The sequence below is a fragment of the Gorilla gorilla genome, chromosome 13, assembly GCF_029281585.2.
Source record: "Gorilla gorilla gorilla isolate KB3781 chromosome 13, NHGRI_mGorGor1-v2.1_pri, whole genome shotgun sequence".
In the NCBI taxonomy this organism is placed as follows: domain Eukaryota; kingdom Metazoa; phylum Chordata; class Mammalia; order Primates; family Hominidae; genus Gorilla; species Gorilla gorilla.
In genome coordinates this window covers 90,711,998-90,732,953 of record NC_073237.2, presented here as the reverse complement: position 1 = coordinate 90,732,953, position 20,956 = coordinate 90,711,998, and the positions used below count along the sequence as shown (strand labels likewise).

Here is a 20,956-nt window from a genome sequence, read left to right as displayed (position 1 = left end):
GGTATATCGAATGCATTGTCAACTTAAACAATATTTTCAACTTACAATGGGTTTATTGGGACATAATCCCATTGTAAGTCAAGGAACATGTGTATATTATTTGCCCAAGATGGAACTAAAGCAGAAATCAATAACAATAAGATATTTTTAAAAACCTTGATAATTAGGAATTAAGCAGCCCTTATCTAAAGGAGATATGAATCAAAGAAGAAATTCCAAGGGATACGAGAAAATATTTTGAACTCGGTGATTCTAATAAACCTATTAATACATATTACAACTTACCAAATTTGTGACTTGGAGCTGTTCCAGGCTGAATTATTCCTTGTCTCCCATATTCGTATGTTGACATCCTAACCCCTAGTACCTTAGAATGTCACTGTCTTCGGAGGTGAGGTCTTTAAAGAGATAACTAAGTAAAAATGAGGTCATTAGAGTGGACCCTACTCCAATATAACTGGTGTCATTATAAGAAGAGAAAATTTGGATAAAAACTTCCGGAGGGAAGACCGTGTGAAGACACAGGGAGGAGATGACCAGCTATAAGCCAAGGAGAAAGGCCTCAGAAGAAACCAACCCTGCCGAAACCTTGATCTTGGACTTCTATCTTCCAGAATTATGAAGAAAAAATTTCTGTTGTTTACAGCCACCCATTGTGTGGTACTTTGTTATGGCAGCCCTAGCAAATGAATACAGCCGGTAATAAGGCAGTTCTTAGAAAGAAAGTTATAGCTTTTGGCCGGGCGCAGTGGCTCACGCCTGTAATCCCAGCACTTTGGGAGGCCAAGCTGGGCGGATCACAAGGTCAGGAGATCGAGACCATCCTGGCTAACATGGTGAAACCCCATCTCTACTAAAAATACAAAAAATTAGCTGGGCCTGGTGGCAGGTGCCTGTAGTCCCAGCTACTCGGGAGGCTGAGGCAGGAGAATGGCGTGAACCTGGGAGGCGGAGCTGGCAGTGAGCCGAGATGGTGCCACTGCACTCCAGCCTGGGCGACAGAGCAAGACTCTGTCTCAAAAAAAAAAAAAAAAAAAAGAAAGAAAAAAGAAAGAAAGTTATAGCTTTAAATGAATGTACTTTAAAAAAAGAAGTTTTAATTAAAAATAACTCAGCTCCCATCTTAAGAAGCTAAAAAAAGAAAAGCAAAAAGAACCCAAAATAAGAAGAAAGGAAGTAATAAAGAGGAAAATATAATGAAATAGAAATAAAACTATAGAGAATTAAAAAGTCAAAGGGTGTTTGCAAAAAAAATTAAAATTGCTAAACCCTAGACCTGAAACTATAAAACTCCTAAAAAAAAAATAGGAAAAAGCTTCATGATATTGGTCTTGACAATGATTTCTGGAATATGACACTAAAAGAACAAGCAACAAATATAAAATACACAAACGGGACTACATCAAACTTACCAACTTCTTTGCAGCAAAGAAAACAGCCAACAGAGTGATAAGGCAACTTACAGAATGAGAGAAAATATTTGCAAACCATGTATCAAATAAGGAGCTAAAATGTAGAATATATAAAGAACTTCTACAACTCAGTAACAAAAAACTCAATTAAAAATGAATAAATGACTTGAATAGACATTTCTCTAAAGAAGATATAGAAATAGCCAAGAACCATATGAAAAGATGTTCAACATCACAAATTACCAGGGAAATGCAAATGAAAACCAAAATGGATATCACCTAACCCCAATTTGTATGGCCACTACAAAAAAAACAAAACAAAACAAAACAGAAAATAAGTGTTAACAAGGATGTAAAAAAGTAGAACCTTAATGAACTGTTAGTGGGACTGTAAAATGGTGTAGCCACTACAGAAAACAGTATGAAGGTTCCTCAAAAAATTAAAAATAGAACTACCACATCATCCTGTAATCCAACTTCTGGATACATATCCAAAGGAATTGGAAGCAGATGTATCCATTCAATGTATGAATGGATAAAGAAAATGTAGTCTATCCACACAAATGGAATATTATTCAGACTTTAAAAGGAAGGAGATTCTGGCTCATACTACAACATAGATGAACCTTGAGGACATTATACTAAATAAAATAAGCCAGTCACAAAAAGAAAAATATTGCATGATCCCACTAATATGAATACTAAAGTAATTAAACTGATAGAAACAGAAAGTAGAATGGTAGTTGCTAATAGACGGGGAAGAGGAAAAGAATGAGTTGCTATTCAATAGGTAAAAGATTTCAGTCATGCAAGATGAAAAAGTTCTAGAGCTCTGTTGTACATAGTTAACAATATTATACAGTATACTTAAAAAGTATTAAGAGGATAAATATATGTTACGTGGTTGTTTTGCCACAATAATTTAAAAAAAGAATAAGAAGATCAAAGCTCCTACAACCTCCTCCAAAAAAATTACTAAACCCCTAGGAAAAATGATTAAATTAAAATTTAAAAAGACAAATTTCCAAGATCAGGAATGAAAGAGGAAACATTGTTACAGATCCTACATACATTAAAAGGACAATAAGAGATTCTTATTAAAAATAAAAACGACAGGCCCCAAATTCGTGAAATGAACAAATTCCTTTAATCATAAGGTTTACCAAAACTAAAATGGTAATTTTGAGTGGCCCTACATCTGTAAAGATATTAAAATCATGATTTTAAACTTTAACCAGAAGTAAAAGTTCAGGCTCACAGATAAATTCTGTCAAATACTTAAGTAGGAGAGACGGCAATACTTCCCAATTCATTTTATGAGGCCAACATAATCCAGACACCAAAACCTGACAAAGCCATACACTTCCTGCAAAAGTCCTTTAAAAATAATAGAAAGTCAAACCCAGCAATAGGTTATAAGGATGATACGGCAACACATGAGACCTATCCAAGAAATGCAACGTTAGTTTAACTTTTTTTTTTTTTTTTTTGAGACAGAGTCTTGCCCTGTCGACAGGCTGGAGTGCAATGGCGCAATCTCAGCTCACTGCAACCTCCGCCTCCTGGGTTCAAGTGATTCTCCCACCTCAGCCTCCCAAGTAGCTGGGACTACAGGTGTGCACCACCACGCCCAGCTAATTTTTGTATTTTTAGTAGAGATGGGGTTTCACCACGTTGGCCAGGGTGGTCTGGATCTTTTGACCTAGTGATCTGCCCGCCTCGGCCTCCCAAAGTGCTGGGATTACAGGCGTGAGCCACTGAGTCTGGCCAGTTTAACATTTGAAAAGCAATTTAATTACTTGTATTAACAAAATGAAAGGTGCCCTGGACCACTCCTGTAGTCCCAGCACTTTGGGGAACTGAGGCAGGTGGATTGCTTGAACTCAGGAGTTCAAGACCAGCCTGGGCAACATGGTAAAACCCCATCTCTACAAAAAATACAAAAATTAGCTGTGCATGGTGGCACGTGACTGTAGTCCCAGCTATACAGGAGGCTGAGGTGAGAGGACTGCTTGAGCCCAGGAGGTTAAGGCTTCGGTGAGCCATGATCGTGCTACTGCATTCTGGCCTAGGCAAGAGTGAGATCCTGTCTCAAAAATAATAAAATAAAACAAAATAAAGGAGAAAAATCACCTTAGTAGTTGCAAATATATATATATTTAGATATATATAAATATATATTATTTATGTATATTTATATAATATATAATATATAATTTATGTATATTATATAATATATAATATATAATTTATGTATATTATATAATATATATAATATATTATTTATATATTATATAATATATAATATATATAATAAACATATATTATATAATATATATATTATATATAATATATATATTATATAATATATAATATATATTATATAATATATATTATATATAATATATATATTATTTATATATATTATATAATATATAAATATATATTATTTATATATATTTATATATTATATAATATATAAATATATTTTATATATTATATAATATATATATTTTAAAAATATATATTTATATATATTTATATAATATATATATTTTAAAAATATATATTTATATATATTTATATAATATATATATTTTAAAAATATATATTTATATATATGAAAAAATTCAATGGCTATTCATGATAAAAACTCCTAACAAATTAGCAATAGAAGGAAACTTCCTCAATTTAATAAGCACCTACAAAAACATAGCACTAATACCATACTTACTAGCAAAATATTGAATGATTTCCCTGAGATCAAGAACATGAAAAGAATGTCTCATCTCACCATTTAATTCAACACTTAGGAAATATAAAGAATACAAAAAGTGAAGAAAGAGTAGAAAAGAAGTAAAAAAAGAAAACCAGATAAATGTAATAATTTAACTTTACATCAATCAGGGTAGGTAAAAGACAGAAAATAGCAACGTTGGCAAGAATGAGGCAACAGAATTCTCGTACAACCCTGGTAGGATTGTGACAGGCTAAGTATCACTAACAACTGCTTCAGTACTGACTGTGTGGTTAAGTTAAATATTAAAAGCCAGTGCCCTTATACAAGGCTGGGATGTAACAAAAGCCCATCAAGAGTTTTGCCTAGGCCTTTCCTGGGCCTTAAAGCATGACAAAATAATGAAATAATTCTTAACAGGATCCATTTAGGATTAAACAAATTTTATTGTGGGTCTGAAGAAACTCCCCAGGCCTCCACAAACAAGTTTACTGGGGGCCTGAAGGAACTCCTCAAATCTCCTGATTTAGCAGGAGACAAAATAAGGGTAATCACCTCAGCACCTGGACCCATTTAGAAAAGTAAATTTACTGAGGCTCCAGAGGAAGGTCTTCAGGACTCAGACCTTAGTTATAGATTAAAAGAAGTTAATCACTTACGTCTTTAGACAAATGCACACTTACATGTAGACATATAGCTTAGAAGGTATATAAGCTCTGGAAAACTTTGTAATTTTGAGTTGGTCTGGTGATAATTTCCAGGCCTTCTCCCTGTAACCGGTTACAGAAATAAAAACTCTCTTCCTCCCCAGTTTATCTGCATCTCGTTATTGGGCCACAAGAAATAGCAGCCCGATCCTCAGTTTGGTCCAGGAACAAATTTGGTGAGCTAGCCAGGAGATAAGGACAGTGCCGCTTTCAGTGGCTGGCAGCTTGCAATGAGACAGTCTTCAGGAGGATTCCAGCAGCTGCCGGGTGAGGTTTCCCCAGGGGACCCTCCAGAGGGCTGTTTCATGCATGCGCAAATCTGCATGTCCCTTTCACTACTAGGGAAGCATGGAGATCAGGAGTGGATGGGCTCCAAGGGTGAGTTGCCCAGATAGTATGTCAGGAGCCTACTGTTTTCCTGTCTGGGCTTGCTAAGCCATTTGTCCGGTACCACCAAGGGAAGCAAGAGGGCTCGCTCATACACCCCCTTTGCATTTTGGTTGAGATCAGGTTTTGAGTTGGTTTTGAGTCTGTTTTGCCTGAGTGCACTCCCCCTTGTGTTGTCCAAAATTTGTCTCCACTTGTTTGTGTATCTGTCTTATTCCTTTTGATACCATGTAAACTTGATAATGGGAGGTATTGGGTTCATTCCTGCTGAGAGGCCTCTGGGAAGGAAAAAAATTTTTTTTTTTAGGAGCTCAATGGTTGACAGTCGGCCTAAATAAAAGCTAACATCCAAGATGTGTATATATATGTGTGCATGTGTGCATGTTTGTATTTAAAAGGCCTTCATGTTTTTGTTTATTTCTTTCCTAAGACCTTGTCTTTTTGAGCAAAAGATTTGTCTTCTCTGTTGACTGAATTCTGTTTTCTTCATTAATAGCTATTACAACAAAATCTACTCTGGGGTTTTTAGGAAAATGTATAATTTAGACACTTAGAAATGTCTTTGGAAATTTTTTTTTTTTTTTTTTGAGACGGAGTCTCACTTTGTCACCCAGGCTGGAGTGCGGTGGCGTGATCTCGGCTCATTGTAACCCCTGCCTCCCGGTTCAAGCAATTCTCCTGCCTCAGCCTCCTGAGTAGCTGGGATTACAGGCCCCACCACCACGCCCAGCTAATTTTTGTATTTTTAGTAGAGATGGGGTTTCACCATGTTGGTCAGGGTGGTCTCGAACTCCTGACCTCATGATCCACCTGCCTCTGCCTCCCAAAGTGCTGGGATTACAGGCGTGAGACACTGCGCCAGGCCAACATTAATAGCACACTAATGTAAAGATGAAATTGGGCTTATTTGGTATAAAAATTATACAGAAAGCATTGTTAAATATGAAATCATGTTTGGCTTTCTTTGGGCTATATTTCTATAAATACATTGTTGGTATGTGTTCCAAAGTTACGGGAAACTCCTATAATTCTATCTTAGTGTATGTTATCAGTAATAATTATAATTGTTATGTTAAATTATTTTGTACCACAGAGTTAACAGATTTCCTTGTCAATTGTGTCTTTAACTATGGCTACCCTAAAACTTTTTGTCATCCATAAACAGTTGTCTTGTTTCAGTCCTCTTTAGAAGGCAGTTTTATAGGCTAGGCGCGGTGGCTCACGCCTGTAATCCCAGCACTTTGGGAGGCCGAGGTGGGCGGATCACCTGAGGTCGGGCGTTCAAGACCAGCCTGACCAACATGGAGAAACCCCATCTCTACTAAAAAAAACAAAAAAAATTAGCTGGGTATGGTGGCACATGCCTGTAACCCCAGCTACTCAGGACGCTGAGAAAGGAGAATCGCTTGAACCCAGGAGGGGCAGGTTGCGGTGAGCTGAGATCACACCATTGCACTCCATCCTGGGCAACAAGAGCAAAACTCTTGTCTCCAAAAAAAAAAAAAAAAAAGAAGGCAGTTTTATAATCAGCTGTAAAGCTCTAACAGGTGCTTTTGAATGCAGGTTTCTGATAACTTTAGAGATTGTGACATCAGAATAGAGGAAAAACGTTCAGGACTCGTGAAGAGCTAAAATGTTCATTAATATCAAGCACAACAGGAATTAACTGCATGAACTGAACTAATAGACTGGAATGACCTTTTTGACATTTTGCTTAAAATATTGCTAATCCTTTGTTTTGCTTTTCAGTGTCAAGGAAACTTTTCTTCTGAGCTATTAACAGCTTTTAACAATTAAGTGTATGCCCATGAACAAAATTTGGAGCATATTTGTTCCTCTCTACCTGGTTCCTCTAGAATTTGGAAACTATCTGTGAGTATTCTTAATTTATGGCAATACAGTTATTTGCATAAGTGCAATAAGAATCTGTTTTCTTTTGTAACAGGACACAATTGGAAAAACTGGTTGTTTTACCAAGGCTTTAACTGGAATGGTGTGCTCTCCTTTAAGGAATCAAAGTTCACTTATGAAGCCAAGAAAGCCTTTAGAAACTGGCCTCATATTTTGTGTACACAGTCCCTGTACAGGGTTTCTGATCTGTGGTAAGTAAAGAATGTCACTTTCTGACAGTCCATGAACCCCAGGTTACCTTAGAATCTCAAGAGGAGAGGAATTCACCCAACTGATAGGTACTTGATGATACAAATCCATGGCTGGGCTTGGCGTTAAAAAGTCTTATCTCAGATTCCTTCTATGAAACAAAGTTCCATCAAAGCCAATTTAAAAAGCCTACATGTTAGCTGGGTGTGGTGGCACTCGCCTGTAGTCCCAGCTACTTGGAAGGCTGAGGCAGGAGAATGGCGTGAACCCAGGAGGCGGAGGTTGCAGTGAGCCGAGATCGCGCCACTGCACTCCAGCCTGGTGACAGAGCGAGACTCCGTCTCAAAAAAAAAAAAAAAGGCCTACACGAAAAATAATTATTCTTTCTGCACTGTATACAAATAATTAGGCCAAGTACAATGAAGCAAACCAGTTCTACCATGATTTATCTTTTAATAAAAATGGGAAACTGGAAAGAGAAAAATTATGTTTCAAAAACTACAGTACACCTGTTGTTAAATTCTGGTTTCACCTGATGTTTTTCAGTTTTTATTATTTTCTACAATTTGGATTAAATTCTAATTTTTCTGTCTACAGGTCTCCAAAATAATGTTTTCAATTTTTTCCTCCTTCTTTTCCTTTTTCCCTATTTTTCCTAATTTGAAACCACTGAAACCTAAGCTGTGCCTTCTTGAAGCCCTGTGAACTGAAGACTAGACAACTTAAACTTCAGAAGAAAACAGTGGCAACCTATTTATATGTGTTGCTGTTGCACACTACTATGTTTCAGCAGGCGCTGCCTCTATGCCCCCAAAACAGAGACTGCTACTGGGAACAAATTGAACTCTTTCACTCCAGCGCTGCGTTCGATGCTCCGTAACAATGACCCCATCTCAGCAGGAAGTAGCCAGAAAGATTATAACGCCCCATCTCCCTACAATTCTTGTGATAAATAAATATACAAGCATGATAGAAATCATGTGCAAATTGACAGTGGGGATTGTGGCAGGTCAGGTCTCACTAAGAACTGTTTCAGTACTGACTGACTGGTTAAGTTAAATATTAAAAGTCAGTGCCCTTATACAAAGGCTAGGATGTAACAAAAGCCCATCAACAATTTTGCCTAGGCCTTTCCTGAGCCTTAAAGCATGACAAAATAACTAAGAATTTTTTTTTTTTTTTTTTTTTTTTTTGAGACAGAGTCTTTCTCTGTTGCCCAGGCTGGAGTGCAGTGGTGTGATCTTGTCTCACTGCAACCTCTGCCTCCCGGGTTCAGGCAATTCTACTGCCTCACCCTCCTGAGTAGTTGAGATTACAGGCACGTGCCACCATGCCCAGCCATTTTTTTGTAAATAACTAAGGAATTCTTAACAGGACCCATTTAGGATTAAATAAGTTTTATTGTGGGTCTGAAGAAACTCCCTAGGTCTCCACAAACAAGTTTATTGAGGATCTGAGGGAACTCCCCAAGCCTCCATGATTTAGCAGGAGATAAGATAAGGGTAATCACCCCAGCACCTGGACCCACTTAGATTAAATAAATTTACTGAGTCTCCAGAGGAAAGTCTTCAGGACTCAGACCTTAGTTATAGATTAAAAGAAGTTAATCACTTATGTCTTTAGATGAAAGCACACTTACACATAGCGATATAGCTTGTTATATAAGCTCTGGAAAACTTTGTAATTTTTTTTTTTTTTTTTTTTTTTGAGACAGAGTCTCGCTCTGTCCCCCAGGATGGAGCGCAATGGGGCGATCTTGGCTCACTGCAACCTCTACCTCCCGGGCTCAAGTGAGTCTCCTGCCTCAGCCTCCCAAGTAAGTAGGATTACAGATGCCTGCCACAAAGCCTGGTTAATTTTTGTATTTTTAGTAGAGAGAGGGTTTCACCATGTTGGCCAGGCTGGTCTTGAACTCCTGACCTCAAGTGATCCGCCTGCCTCAGCCTCCCAAAGTGCTGGGATTACAGACATGAGCCACCGCGCCTGGCAAAACTTTGTAATTTTGAGTTTTGTGATGATTCCCAGGCCTTCTCCCTGTAACCGGTTACAGAAATAAAAACTCTCTTCCTCCCCAGTTCATCTGCATCTCGTTATTGGGCCACGAAAAATAGCAGCCTGACCCTCAGTTTGGTCCGGAAACAGGATTGTAAAATGGTACAACTATTTTTGAAGACTGTATGGCACGTTTTTTTAATGTTAAACATACCTATGATCTAGCAATTCCTAAAGTACCTAAGAGATATTAAAAAAAAAAACAAACAAACAGGGTACAGAAAGAGATATACATCAGCCTAGTAAAAGAACCCTGGAAAAAAAAGAATTGTACAAGAATGGTCACAGTAGCTTAATTACTATACCTAACAATCAAAAACAACAGAAAAAGGAGAATGGATAAACAAAAGGTAGTAGATTCATACAACAGAATACAATAAAAAGGAATAGGAATAAACTACTGATCAAGTAACAAGAAGGCAGAAACAGAATACGTACTATATGATTTCATTTACATGGAATTCTAGGAAAGGCAAAACTTTAGTGATAGGGAGCAAATCAGTTATACAACAATATACATTACTTAAAACTCATCGAATTGTACACTTAAGAGTTGTGATTTTGTAATAAATCTGATTTTTAAAAAGCCTTCAAAGACATTTTCAAGTAAAAGAAAACCAGTAAAATTTATCGTCAGCAGACCTGCCCTGTAAGAGTTTTTGCGAACTGAAGAAAAATTATGCCAAATGGAACCTTGGATTTTCTGTGGTGATTGAAGATCACCAGAAACGATAAATAACATTCACACCCAAAAAAGACTATTTCTTTTTTCTCCTAATTTCTTTAACATATATGACTGAAGCCAGGCGCGGTGGCTCACGTCTGTAATCTCAGCACTTTGGGGGGCCAAGGTGGACAGATCACTTGAGGTCAGGAGTTCAAGACAAACCTGGTCATGGTGAAACCCCATCTCTACTAAAAATACAAAAATTAGCTGGGCATGGTAGCGTATGCCTGTAATCCCAGTGACTCGGAAGCTGAGACAGGAGAATCACTTGAACCCGGGAGGCAGAAGTTGCAGTGAGCCAAAATTGTGCCACTGCACTCCAGACTGGGCAACAGAGCGAGACGCCACCTCAAAAAGATAAAATAAAAGACTGTTTAGCAAATACATTATATTTGCATTGTGATTGACAGCATATGAAGATTCAATACATATGACAATTACAGCCTGAAGAATGACGGAGTAGGTAGGTACAAGTACCTATACAATTACAAGATCCCTCATTTTACATGAAGTTGTTCGACATTACATAGACTGTGAAGAGTTACAAATATATACCGTCATCTCTAAAGCAGGCACTAAAAATATAAAGTAAAAATGCAAAGCACTATAGCTAAGTGGCAATTAAGTTATATTGAATTAAGTTAAATTAGAATGCTAAAAAAAAAAAAAATTCAATTGGCCCAAAGAAGGCAGAAATAGGAACAGGAGAAGAAAAAAAACAGGAGGCAAATAAGAAAACAAACAGTAAAAGAGACCTAAATCTAATTGTATCAGTAATTACATGAAATAAACATTCCAATTAAAAGGCACAGACTGGCTGGGCACGGTGGCTCATGCCTGTAATCCCAGCACTTTGGGAGGCTGAGACAGGAGGATTGCTTAAGCCCACGAGTTGGAGAGTAGCCTGGGCAACACAGCAAAACGTCGTCTCTAAAAATAAATAAACAAGGCACAGATTATCAGAATAGATTAAAAAAAAAAAAGCAAGACCTAACCATATGTTGTCTACAATATAAAGACTTTAAATATAAAGACATAGGTCAGTTGAAAGAAAATGAATGAGAAAAGAGATAACATGCAAAGAGTAAACATAACAAGACTGAAATGGCTATATTACTATCAGATAAACTACATTTCAAGAGAAAGTGTTACCAGAGATACAAAGGGATGTTTCATGAAAATAAAACAGTCAATTCATCAGGAAGATATAACAAAGATAAATATGTATGCACCTTATAATAACAATGCTTCAAAATACGTGAAGCAAAAATTGACAGAACTCGATGGAGAAATTGGCAATTCCATAATCCTAGTTCGAATTAACACCTTGCCACAACAGTTGATAAAATAACTAGAAAAAAAAATCCATAAGGAAATACAAGATTTGAACATAATAACTAACTTGACCAAACTGATATTAGTTCATCACTGCACAACAGAATGCACATGCTTTTAAAGGACCCATGGTACATTCCCCAACTCACACTACATGCTGGGTTGTGAAATAACTCCCAATAAATTTGCAAAGACTGACATTCTACATTATTTGTTCTTTGACCGGAATGGAATTAAATAAGAAGTAAGAATAGCTAGAAACCCTCCAAATACTTGGAAATTAAATAGATGATGCACAGAAAGGCACTGCATTCATCAAGTGCATACAATTTTTTTGATGACTTTCACTGTAAAAGGGAGCAGAGAGATAGGGTAATGAGTGTAGTTAGAAATCATGACCCTTCTCAGCCAAGCGAGGTGGCTCACACCTGTAATCCCAGCACTTTGGGAGGCCGAGGCGGGCGGATCACGAGGTCGGGAGATCGAGACCATCCTAGCCAACATGGTAAAAACACAAAAATTAGCCAGGTATGGTAGCGCGTGCCTGTAGTCCCAGCTACTCGGGAGGCTGAGGCAGGAGAATACCTTGAACCCGGGAGGCGGAGTTTGCAGTGAGCCGAGATCGCGCCGCGCCACCCCACTGCACTCCAGCCTGGCGACAGAGCAAGACTCCCTCTCAAAACAAACAAACAAACAAACAAAAAAGAAACCCCGTCTCTACTAAAAATACAAAAAAAATTAGCCGGGCGTGGTGGCGGGCGCCTGTGGTACCAGCTACTCAGGAGCCTGAGGCAGAGAATTGCCTGAACCCGGGAGGCGGTGGTTGCAGTGAGCTGAGATCACTCCACTGCACTCCAGCCTGGGCGACAGAGTGAGACTTCATCTCAAAAAAAAAAAAAATGTAGGTTTGGATGCCTTCCACCCAACTTCTTCCCCCACCTCCAGGAATTCAAGGAGTCACTCAACAGCCCCCTGAGGCTTGAGAAAAATGTTCCTTGGCCCTATGGGCACCATTCTGCTTGTTGCAACCCATGCTCCCGGAAGGGTCCCCAAGTCCGAGGGAGCCACACAGCTGCAGAAGCCGACAATCTGGATACAAGCACGCCCCCATGCAACCCACAACCCAGGGATGTCTAACTCCAGGCAAGCCCTTCTCAACTCACCAACTTGGGTCCCCAGGCCCCAAGGCTACTGACCCGAGTCGCACGGCCCTAGCCGTCCCCCCCACTATCAAGACCAAGTCTGGATGTCTACCCACAAACAATCCTCCCCCACAAACCCGGGTCCTAGTGGCCAAGCTGCACCATCACCACCACAGTGCACCAGCCATCCACAAGAGCCCTAATAACTGGACTGAGGTTGGGCACGGTGGCTCACGCCTGTAATCCCAGCACTTTGGGAGGCCGAGGCGGGGGGATCACTTGAGGTCAGGAGTTCGAGACCAGCCTTGCCAACATGGTGAAACCCCGTCTCTACTAAAACACAAAATATTAGCCGGGCGTGGTGGCCTGCGCCTGTAGTCCCAGCTACTCGGGAGCCTGAGGCAGGGGAATCACGCCACTGCACTCCAGCCTGGGCGACAAGAGCGAAACTCTGTCTCAAAAAAACAAAACAAAACAAAAACCAAAAAATTAGCCGGGCGTGGTGGCGGGTGCCTGTAATCCCAGCTGCTCGGGAGGCTGACGCAGGAGCATGGCTTGAACCCGGCGGCTGGGGTGGGGCGCGGAGATTGCAGTGAACGGAGATTGCGCCACTGCACTCCAGCCTGGGCGACAGAGAGAGACTCTGTTTCAAAAATAAATAAATAAAATTTAATAAACAAATAAACAACCCGACTGATGCCCAAGCCGCGTGCCTCCCACTAATGGGGAAGTTTGCTCCAACCGAGGATATCATGTCCTCCAAAGGCACATTTGCTGGCCCAGAGACCTCCGAGGCGCGATGGTGGGGAGGGGATGGCGGGATACTAGTGGCAGGATGCTGTCTGGGTACCCCAGGCAAACCCACTCAACGGCCCCCGAAGTACCGGGGACGCACCTGCGGAGTAGCTCGGGAAGTCGGTCCCAGGCCTGCACTGGCCCCTCCAGGTCAACATAGTGGGCCCAAAGTCCCGCCAGAAGCACGCGACAACGCCAACGCCCCCTCCCCACCAGAGGACCTCCGCCAAGACCTCTCTCCGGGGTGGACCACGCACGCCCAGACCCCACAGCCGAAACTCAAACACCAAGGAACATGTGGCCACGACATGGACTGCCCATGCCAGCTTTCCCGACCTTCCTTCCAGTGGAAGGCCCGCGAAAGCGGGGACCACCTCCGGGCTAGCTCACCAGAACTGTGAAAGGACACTCACCACGAACCAGGCGACGATGGCGGGACGCGGAAGTACGCGAGCCGGACTGCCCCTGGGCACGGAACTACACTACCCAGACTGCCCCGGGGCGCGCAACTACCCTACCGTGGATGCCCTGGAGCGAGGGACTACAACATCCAGAATGCTGCGAGGGGCGGGACCGCAGCATCCAGGAGAAATTGTGAAAAATCAGAAAGTAAAATCTAACTTTCGGGTCTATGAGAAGGGTGGTCAGCTGAGCAGTAAGTCTTTAACTTTTTATACGGTCCTTCTAATTTTATTTTTTTTTAAAAAAAGATGTTACATGTCCTCCATCCTGCAAATTCACACCTGTGATTGTACACCCCTGAACTTTATCTACTTACTTATTTTTTGAGAAGGGGTCTTGCTCTGTCGGCCAGGCTGCAGTACAATGGTGTGATCATAGCTCACTGCAGCCTCAAACTCCTGGCCAAGCAATCCTCTCACCTCAACTTTCTGAGTAGCTGGAAATACAGGTGCATAGCACCACACCGGGCTAATTTTTTGTTTTGTTTTTTAGAATCTGGGTCTCGCGGCGGGGCGCGGTGGCTCACGCCTGTAATCCCAACACTTTGGGAGGCTGAGGCGGGCGGATCAGAGGTCAGGAGTTCGAGAGCAGCCTGGCCAATGTGGTAAAATCCCGTCTCTACTAAAAATACAAAAATTACCTGGGCGTCGTGATGGGCGCCTGTAGTCCCGGCTACTCAGGAGGGTGAGGCAGGAGAATCTCTTTGAACTCGAGGTGGAGGTTGCAGTGAGCCAAGATCGCACCACTGTACTCCAGCCTGGGCAACAGAGTGAGATTCCTTCTCAAGGGGGGAAAAAAAAAGAATCTGGTTCTCGCTATGTTTACCAGGCTGGTCTGGAACTCCTGGCCTCAAGCAATTTTCCCACTTCAGGCTCCCAAAGTGTTGGGATTACAGGCGTGAGCCGTCCTTGTGGCCCAGGCTGCCTTTCGAGTTTATTTAGGGCCCTCTAGCCAGAGGTGGTGAGATTGGCAGTAACTCAAATTCCAACTGCTGGGATAGGTGATTCTCCTCGGGCTAAGGCTGGTGTAAATACTCCCTCCATGCGTGAGCATCAGCTGGGTTTGATCCAGTTTTGCTTTCTGGTATAACACGGCAGCACTGAGTTCAATGCAATGTCTCCTCATTGCTGTGCTTGCCGTCTCCCAAGAACATAGATTCTCTCTCCGCACCACAGAGCCACTGCTGGGGGATGGGTCAGGGGCATTGGTGATTCAAGACTGTCTTTCCTACCTTTTCAGTGCCTCTTTCAGTCATATGAAGTTAAAACCAGGTACTGTGAGTGCTTACCTGATTTTTGGTTCTTGTGAAGGTGCTTTTGTGTGTAAATAGTTGTTAACTTGTTTTTCTTACAAGGGGGAATGATCAGTGGAGCCTTCCATTCCACCATCTTGCTCCACCTCCCACCCCCATGTTTTAAATGACAGTGTGTATGAATGTACTTCTAAAAATGCCAAAAATACTGGGTTTTTTTTTTCCTGTTATAAAGAAGAAGATTCTGAAGTTTTTTTTTAATTCCATTTGATTACAAGAAGATAAGGAAAAACTAAACTTGAGGACATTTAACACTATAGCAATTAAAGTTATCTTACTAATGCAAAGATTGTTTATTAGATGTAACAGAATAATACGCTCAAAAACATACCAAAGTCTTTGCAAAATGAGTTATACTCTTTTTCTAAGAATTTGATAAAAAGAGGTATTTTTAAGTTACTTCCTATTTGCTTCTTCTCAAAATGAAGTAACAGGAACCAGATTTAGCCCTTCACCTTAATCAACATTTAAAAGGACAAAATATATGAAACATTTGAAGACATTTGACATCAGACAATGAAGAGCAGTGGAAATCATGGAGGTGAGCCCTTGAACTTCCCGCAGATGGAGAGAATTTCCAAGTCATAGCACAGAGAAGGGAAACTCAAGTGACGCATGGAGTTCAACTTGAGGAGATGGAACTGGGAATCTGAGGAGGTGTATGCATCTAGAGTTCACAGGGCAGAGTACAGAAAGGGAGAGAGAGCGCCAGAGATGTGCAGAGAGTCCTCTTCCTCAGGTATTAGTTAAGTGCTGACCAGCATGTACATGTGAGGAAACTCCTCAAAATTAGGGGTAAAAAACACTAGAAAGGGTTAGAGGGCAATACTGTGAGCTCAAAAAGAACAGGAATAATGTCTGTTCCCACGAGACAGAGTGGAAATGCTAATTCACATGGCATCAAGTCATGTACTCGGAAGGGTTTTGCCTCAATAGTGGGGCAAAAATTAACCTAAATGCTTCTCTGGTCTCACCTAACAGAGCTTAAATCCAAGCCTAGAAAGGACTGAATTGTTCCCAAGTAACTTAACTGCATCCCAGATAAAAAGCTCAAGAATATTTAAAAGAATACAAAACTATCCAGCATCCAATAAGGCAAAATTGGGGACTTTTTTTTTTTCTATTCTTAGACCTGCTTCCATCCTAAGACCCTGGATTTTAGAATTCCAATTAAAAAAATGCTAGCATGCAAGGAATATATTCCCCAAAATGAAGAGAAAAGTCAACCAATAGAAATTACACAGAAGATATAATTAAAAGGTAAGGACACAAGCTGGGCACAGTGGCATGCGTCTGTAGTTGCAGCTACTTAGGAGGCTGCTTAAAACGATTGGGACGATTGCTTAAACCTAGGGGTTCCAGACCATCCTGGGCAAGACCCTAGCAAGACCCTGTCTAAAAAAAAAAAACCAAGATAAGAGCACTAAAACATTTATTATAACTACAACTTCAAGAAGCTACAGGAAACACTTCAAGAAGGGTTTTTCTATACATCATGCCATACTGGATGGTATGATGATTAATTTTACATGTCAATTTGGCTACGCTATAATGACCAATTATTTGGTAGTAGTCTAGATACTACCATGTAGATATCTTACATGTGTAATTAACATTTTCAGTCAGTTGACTTTAAGGGAGATTACATTCCATTATGTGGGAGGGTTTCATCTAATCAGTTGAAGGCCTTAAGGGCAAAATCTGAGGTTTCCAGAGAAGGAATTCTGCCTTAAGACTCTAACAGAAATCCTCCCTGATGTTTTAGCCTGCTGTCCTGACCCGTGAATTTTAGACTTAAGATTGCAATATCAACTCTTACCTGAATTTTCAGCCTGCCTGCCCTACAGATTTCAGACTTGCCAGCCCCTGCAATTGCATGAGCCAATCCCTTAAATAAATCAGTCTCTCTCTCCCACTTGATAAACACTTGATAAACAGATCAATAGATAGAATATATATGTATATATACACACACATATATATATACAGATATATATCCTATTAGTTTTTTCCTATCCTATTACTTTTTTCTTTATATATCCTATATATACATATATCCTACTCACTCTCTCTATTACTTTTTTCTTTATATATCCTATATATACATATATCCTACTCACTCTCTCTCTCTCTCTCTCTCTCTCTCTCTATATATATATATATATCCTATTAGTTCTATTTCTCTGGAGGACTTTGACTGACACAGTTGGTATTGCAGCAGACTGGACATTTCAGGGGAAAAAGAAGTTAGCCTGAAGACATGGAAGGGGAAACTATTCAAAGTAAAACAGGGATAAAAAATACTCAAATGAAAATTATGTGATGAAAATTATAAGCCAAAAGATTAAAGCATCTCAGTGAAGCCCATGCAAAGGAAACATGAAAATAACAACAACAAGGTACAACTGCTTAAAAGCAGCTATAAAGAAACTTGTTTTAAAAAGCCAGAAAGAGGAGACATATTATGTACAAATGAACAAAGATAACAGCAGATTTCATTCAATAAAAAATGCGGCCGGTCACGGTGGCTCACGCCTGTAATCCCAGCACTTTGGGAGGCCAAGGCGGGTGGATCATACCAGCCTGACCAACATGGTGAAACACTGTCTCTACCAAAAATACAAAAATTAGCCGGGAGTGGTGGTGCGCACCTGTAATCCCAGATACTCAGGAGGCTGAGGCAGGAGAATCGTTTGAACCCAGGAGGTGGAGGTTGCTGTGAGCCAAGATCGCACCATTGCACTCAAGCCTGGGTGACAGAGTGAGACTCCATCTCAAAAAAAAAAAAAAAAAAAAAAAAAGCAAGGTAAAAGGAGCAACATCTTTAAAGCACTGAAAAAAAAAAAGCCAATGTATCAACTTAGAATTTTTTACCCAGTGAAAAAACAGGATGTCCTTCAATCAAAAGGAAAAGGATACTAGATGGAAATAGGGATCTACACAGAGAAATGAAAAACGCTAGAAAGAATATGTTAAAGCTGTGTTTCTATTTAAATAGCTTTAATACATAATAAACTGTTTAAAGTAATAAGAAGGTATTGTGATGTTTATGATATATATAGAAGTGAAATGTATAACTATGATAACACAAAGGCCAGGGCTGAAATGGAAGCACATTGTTGTAAGGTTCTACTTTGTGTAAATAGTATAATACCACCAAAGGTAAATTGTGGTAAATTAAAGATGTGTAATATAAACTCAAAGATATAACTGAAATAACACAACCAACATATACCCAATGAACCAACAAAGGACAAATGAAATCATTAAAAATACTCAATTCAAAAGAGGGCAGGGAAAAGAAGAATAATGAGCAGATGATGGGTGGGCGCGGTGGCTCACACCTGTAATCCCAGCACTTTGGAAGGCTGAGGTGGGGGAAATCACCTGAGATCAGGAGTTCGAGACCAGCCTGGCCAACATGGTGAAACCCAGTCTCTACTAAAAATACAAAAATTAGCCGGGCGTGGTGGCACACGCCTGTAATCCCAGCTACTTGGGAGGCTGAGGTGGGGAAATCACCTGAGATCAGGAGTTCGAGACCAGCCTGGCCAACATGGTGAAACCCAGTCTCTACTAAAAATACAAAATTAGCCGGGCGTGGTGGCACACGCCTGTAATCTCCTCCCTCAGCTACTTGGGAGGCTGAGGCAGGAGAATCACTTGAACCTAGGAGGCGGAGTTTGCAGTGAGCCGAGATCGCACCACTGCACTCTAGTCTGGGTGACAGAGCAAGACTCTGTCTCAAAAACAAGCAAACAAAACAAATAAACAAAGGGAAGTTGCACATTTCCAGTTCACTCACAGTGGTCAATCTTCGGATCCATGTTTCAGCCAACCAACCAAACTGTTAGAGCCCTTTCTAAGTCCCTGAGCCGAAACATTAAGTGTAGAATCTCTGCTTAGTGGGCTCATATTAATGAATTCAACCTGATCCAACTTTATGTTCCTTCCCCCGTTACCCCACACCCTTAATATTGATTCCTAAACATGTTCCCTGGTTTCTGCTTGTTTAAATTAGAAAATCAAGCAGTTCTTTTGGAATATAGTATACCTTTTCATGGGTCACACTTTGTACCTCTTCTTCAGGAACCTGCTGGGACTTCAGTCTAGGTATAGGTTTAGAAATGAAAAGGGGTGGTGCGTATGGATCTTGAGAAAAACCAGCAGTGTCTTGCAAGACAACTGCCTCAGGGTAGGCCATTACCATTTCCTCAGGCAATGCAAAGTTAATCCCCTCAGGCAGAGGTGGAAAGATGAATATCACTGCAGGTTTGGAGGCCAGCTCCTCTGGGGTTGCGGAGACCTCTTCCACTGGCAAAAAGATTCATCAGAGTTTGGAGGCTCAATGTCTCTAGCCTTATTAAAGTCATCCAAGTTTACAGATCCCCATTCTTTTCCAATGTCCTCACTTTAACAGTAGACACCTATGCGGCTTGGAGTTCAACTTGTGTTGTAATTCAGCCAATCATAGAATGAGGTTCTGCATTTGATTTTTCAGCAATTTCAGCCCTGTGCCTATGGGAGATAAGGCTCTCCTTCAGGGTATGCTTAGAAACTCTTGGATCATTTATGCAGCACTTGACCTGGGAATTCAAATCCCTGAGTTTGTCTTTTTCTTTCACCACTTTGTCCAGTGACATTAGCATTAGCCAACTACATCATTATATTCTTTAGTTTTCCAAAAATGTTTGAAAGTATCATATACAAAGTCACTTATCTCCTTGCTTCTTATAAGTGGCTGATTGGGAGTATCCAAAGCAGATATTTTGTGTATCTATATGAACATGCCATGGATTATCTAGTTTATACCATGGATTATCAGTGCTCTCTTTTTACTACTGGAAATAGAATTATTAACATCTTTAAATCAATTCATACTAGACAGCCAATTCCAGAACCAATTCAGAAAACTCATCTTAAAAATTCTGTTCCACTAGAACCACTCTCAGCACTAAAATCTGTATTAGGGTTCTCCAGAGAAACAGAGCCAATTTTATATATACATATATAAAACAGATAAAAGAAAATTTATTTTAGGAATTGGTTCATACGGTTATGAAAGCTCAAAGGTCCCATGACCTACTATGGGACCTACAGCTTGTAGGTGGAGAACCAGGAAAGCCAGTGGTATAATTCAATCTGAGTCTGAAGGCTGATAATATAAGTACTGGCCTGAACCTGATGGCCCAAGAATCAGGGGCATCAATATCTGAGGGCAGGAGAAGACAGACATCCAAGCTCAGAGAGAAAGAATTCACCCTTCCTATCACGAGGTCAAGAGATCGATACCATCCTGGCCAACATGGTGAAACCCCATCTCTACTAAAATACAAAAATTAGCTGGGGATGGTGGCAGGCACCTATACTCCCAGCTACTCGGGAGGCTGAGGCAGGAGAATCGCTTGAACCCAGGAGGCAGAGCTTGCAGTGAGCCAAGATTGCACTACTGCACTCCAGCCTGGGTGACAGAGCGAGACTCCGTCTCAAAAAAAAAAAAAAAAAGAATTCACCCTTCTTCTACTTTTATGTTTTATTTGGGCCCTGAGTGGATTGGATGCGGCCCACATTGGTGAGGGTGATTTTTTTCACTCAGTCTACTGATTCAAATGCTAATCTTTTTCAGAAACACCCTCACAGACACAGCCATTAATAATGTCTTACCCGCTATCTGGGTATCCCCTAGCCTACTTAAGTTGACAAATAAAATTAACCATCACAATAAAGTTACCTTCTCCTCCTAGTTTGTCGTTGAATATTTTCATCTTGAAGATATAAATCTTCAAGT

The 20,956-nt window shown here is 40.4% G+C and overlaps 1 protein-coding gene and 1 long non-coding RNA gene across 3 annotated transcripts in view; one reads left to right on the top strand and one right to left on the bottom strand.

The window, feature by feature from the left end:
• ZNF169 (zinc finger protein 169) overlaps window positions 1-13,855 on the bottom strand; it is a 42,930-nt gene extending 29,075 nt beyond the window's left edge. For both annotated transcript variants that reach the window (XM_055349949.2, XM_055349951.2), the window contains exon 1: window positions 13,808-13,855. The gene's annotated coding sequence lies outside the window, so the exon portion shown is untranslated. The remainder of the gene's footprint in view (window positions 1-13,807) is intronic.
• A 100-nt stretch (window positions 13,856-13,955) lies between these two features.
• LOC134756887 (uncharacterized) overlaps window positions 13,956-20,956 on the top strand; it is an 83,017-nt gene continuing 76,016 nt past the window's right edge. The window contains exon 1 of the long non-coding RNA XR_010130289.1: window positions 13,956-14,049. This is a non-coding gene — a long non-coding RNA (uncharacterized lncRNA). The remainder of the gene's footprint in view (window positions 14,050-20,956) is intronic.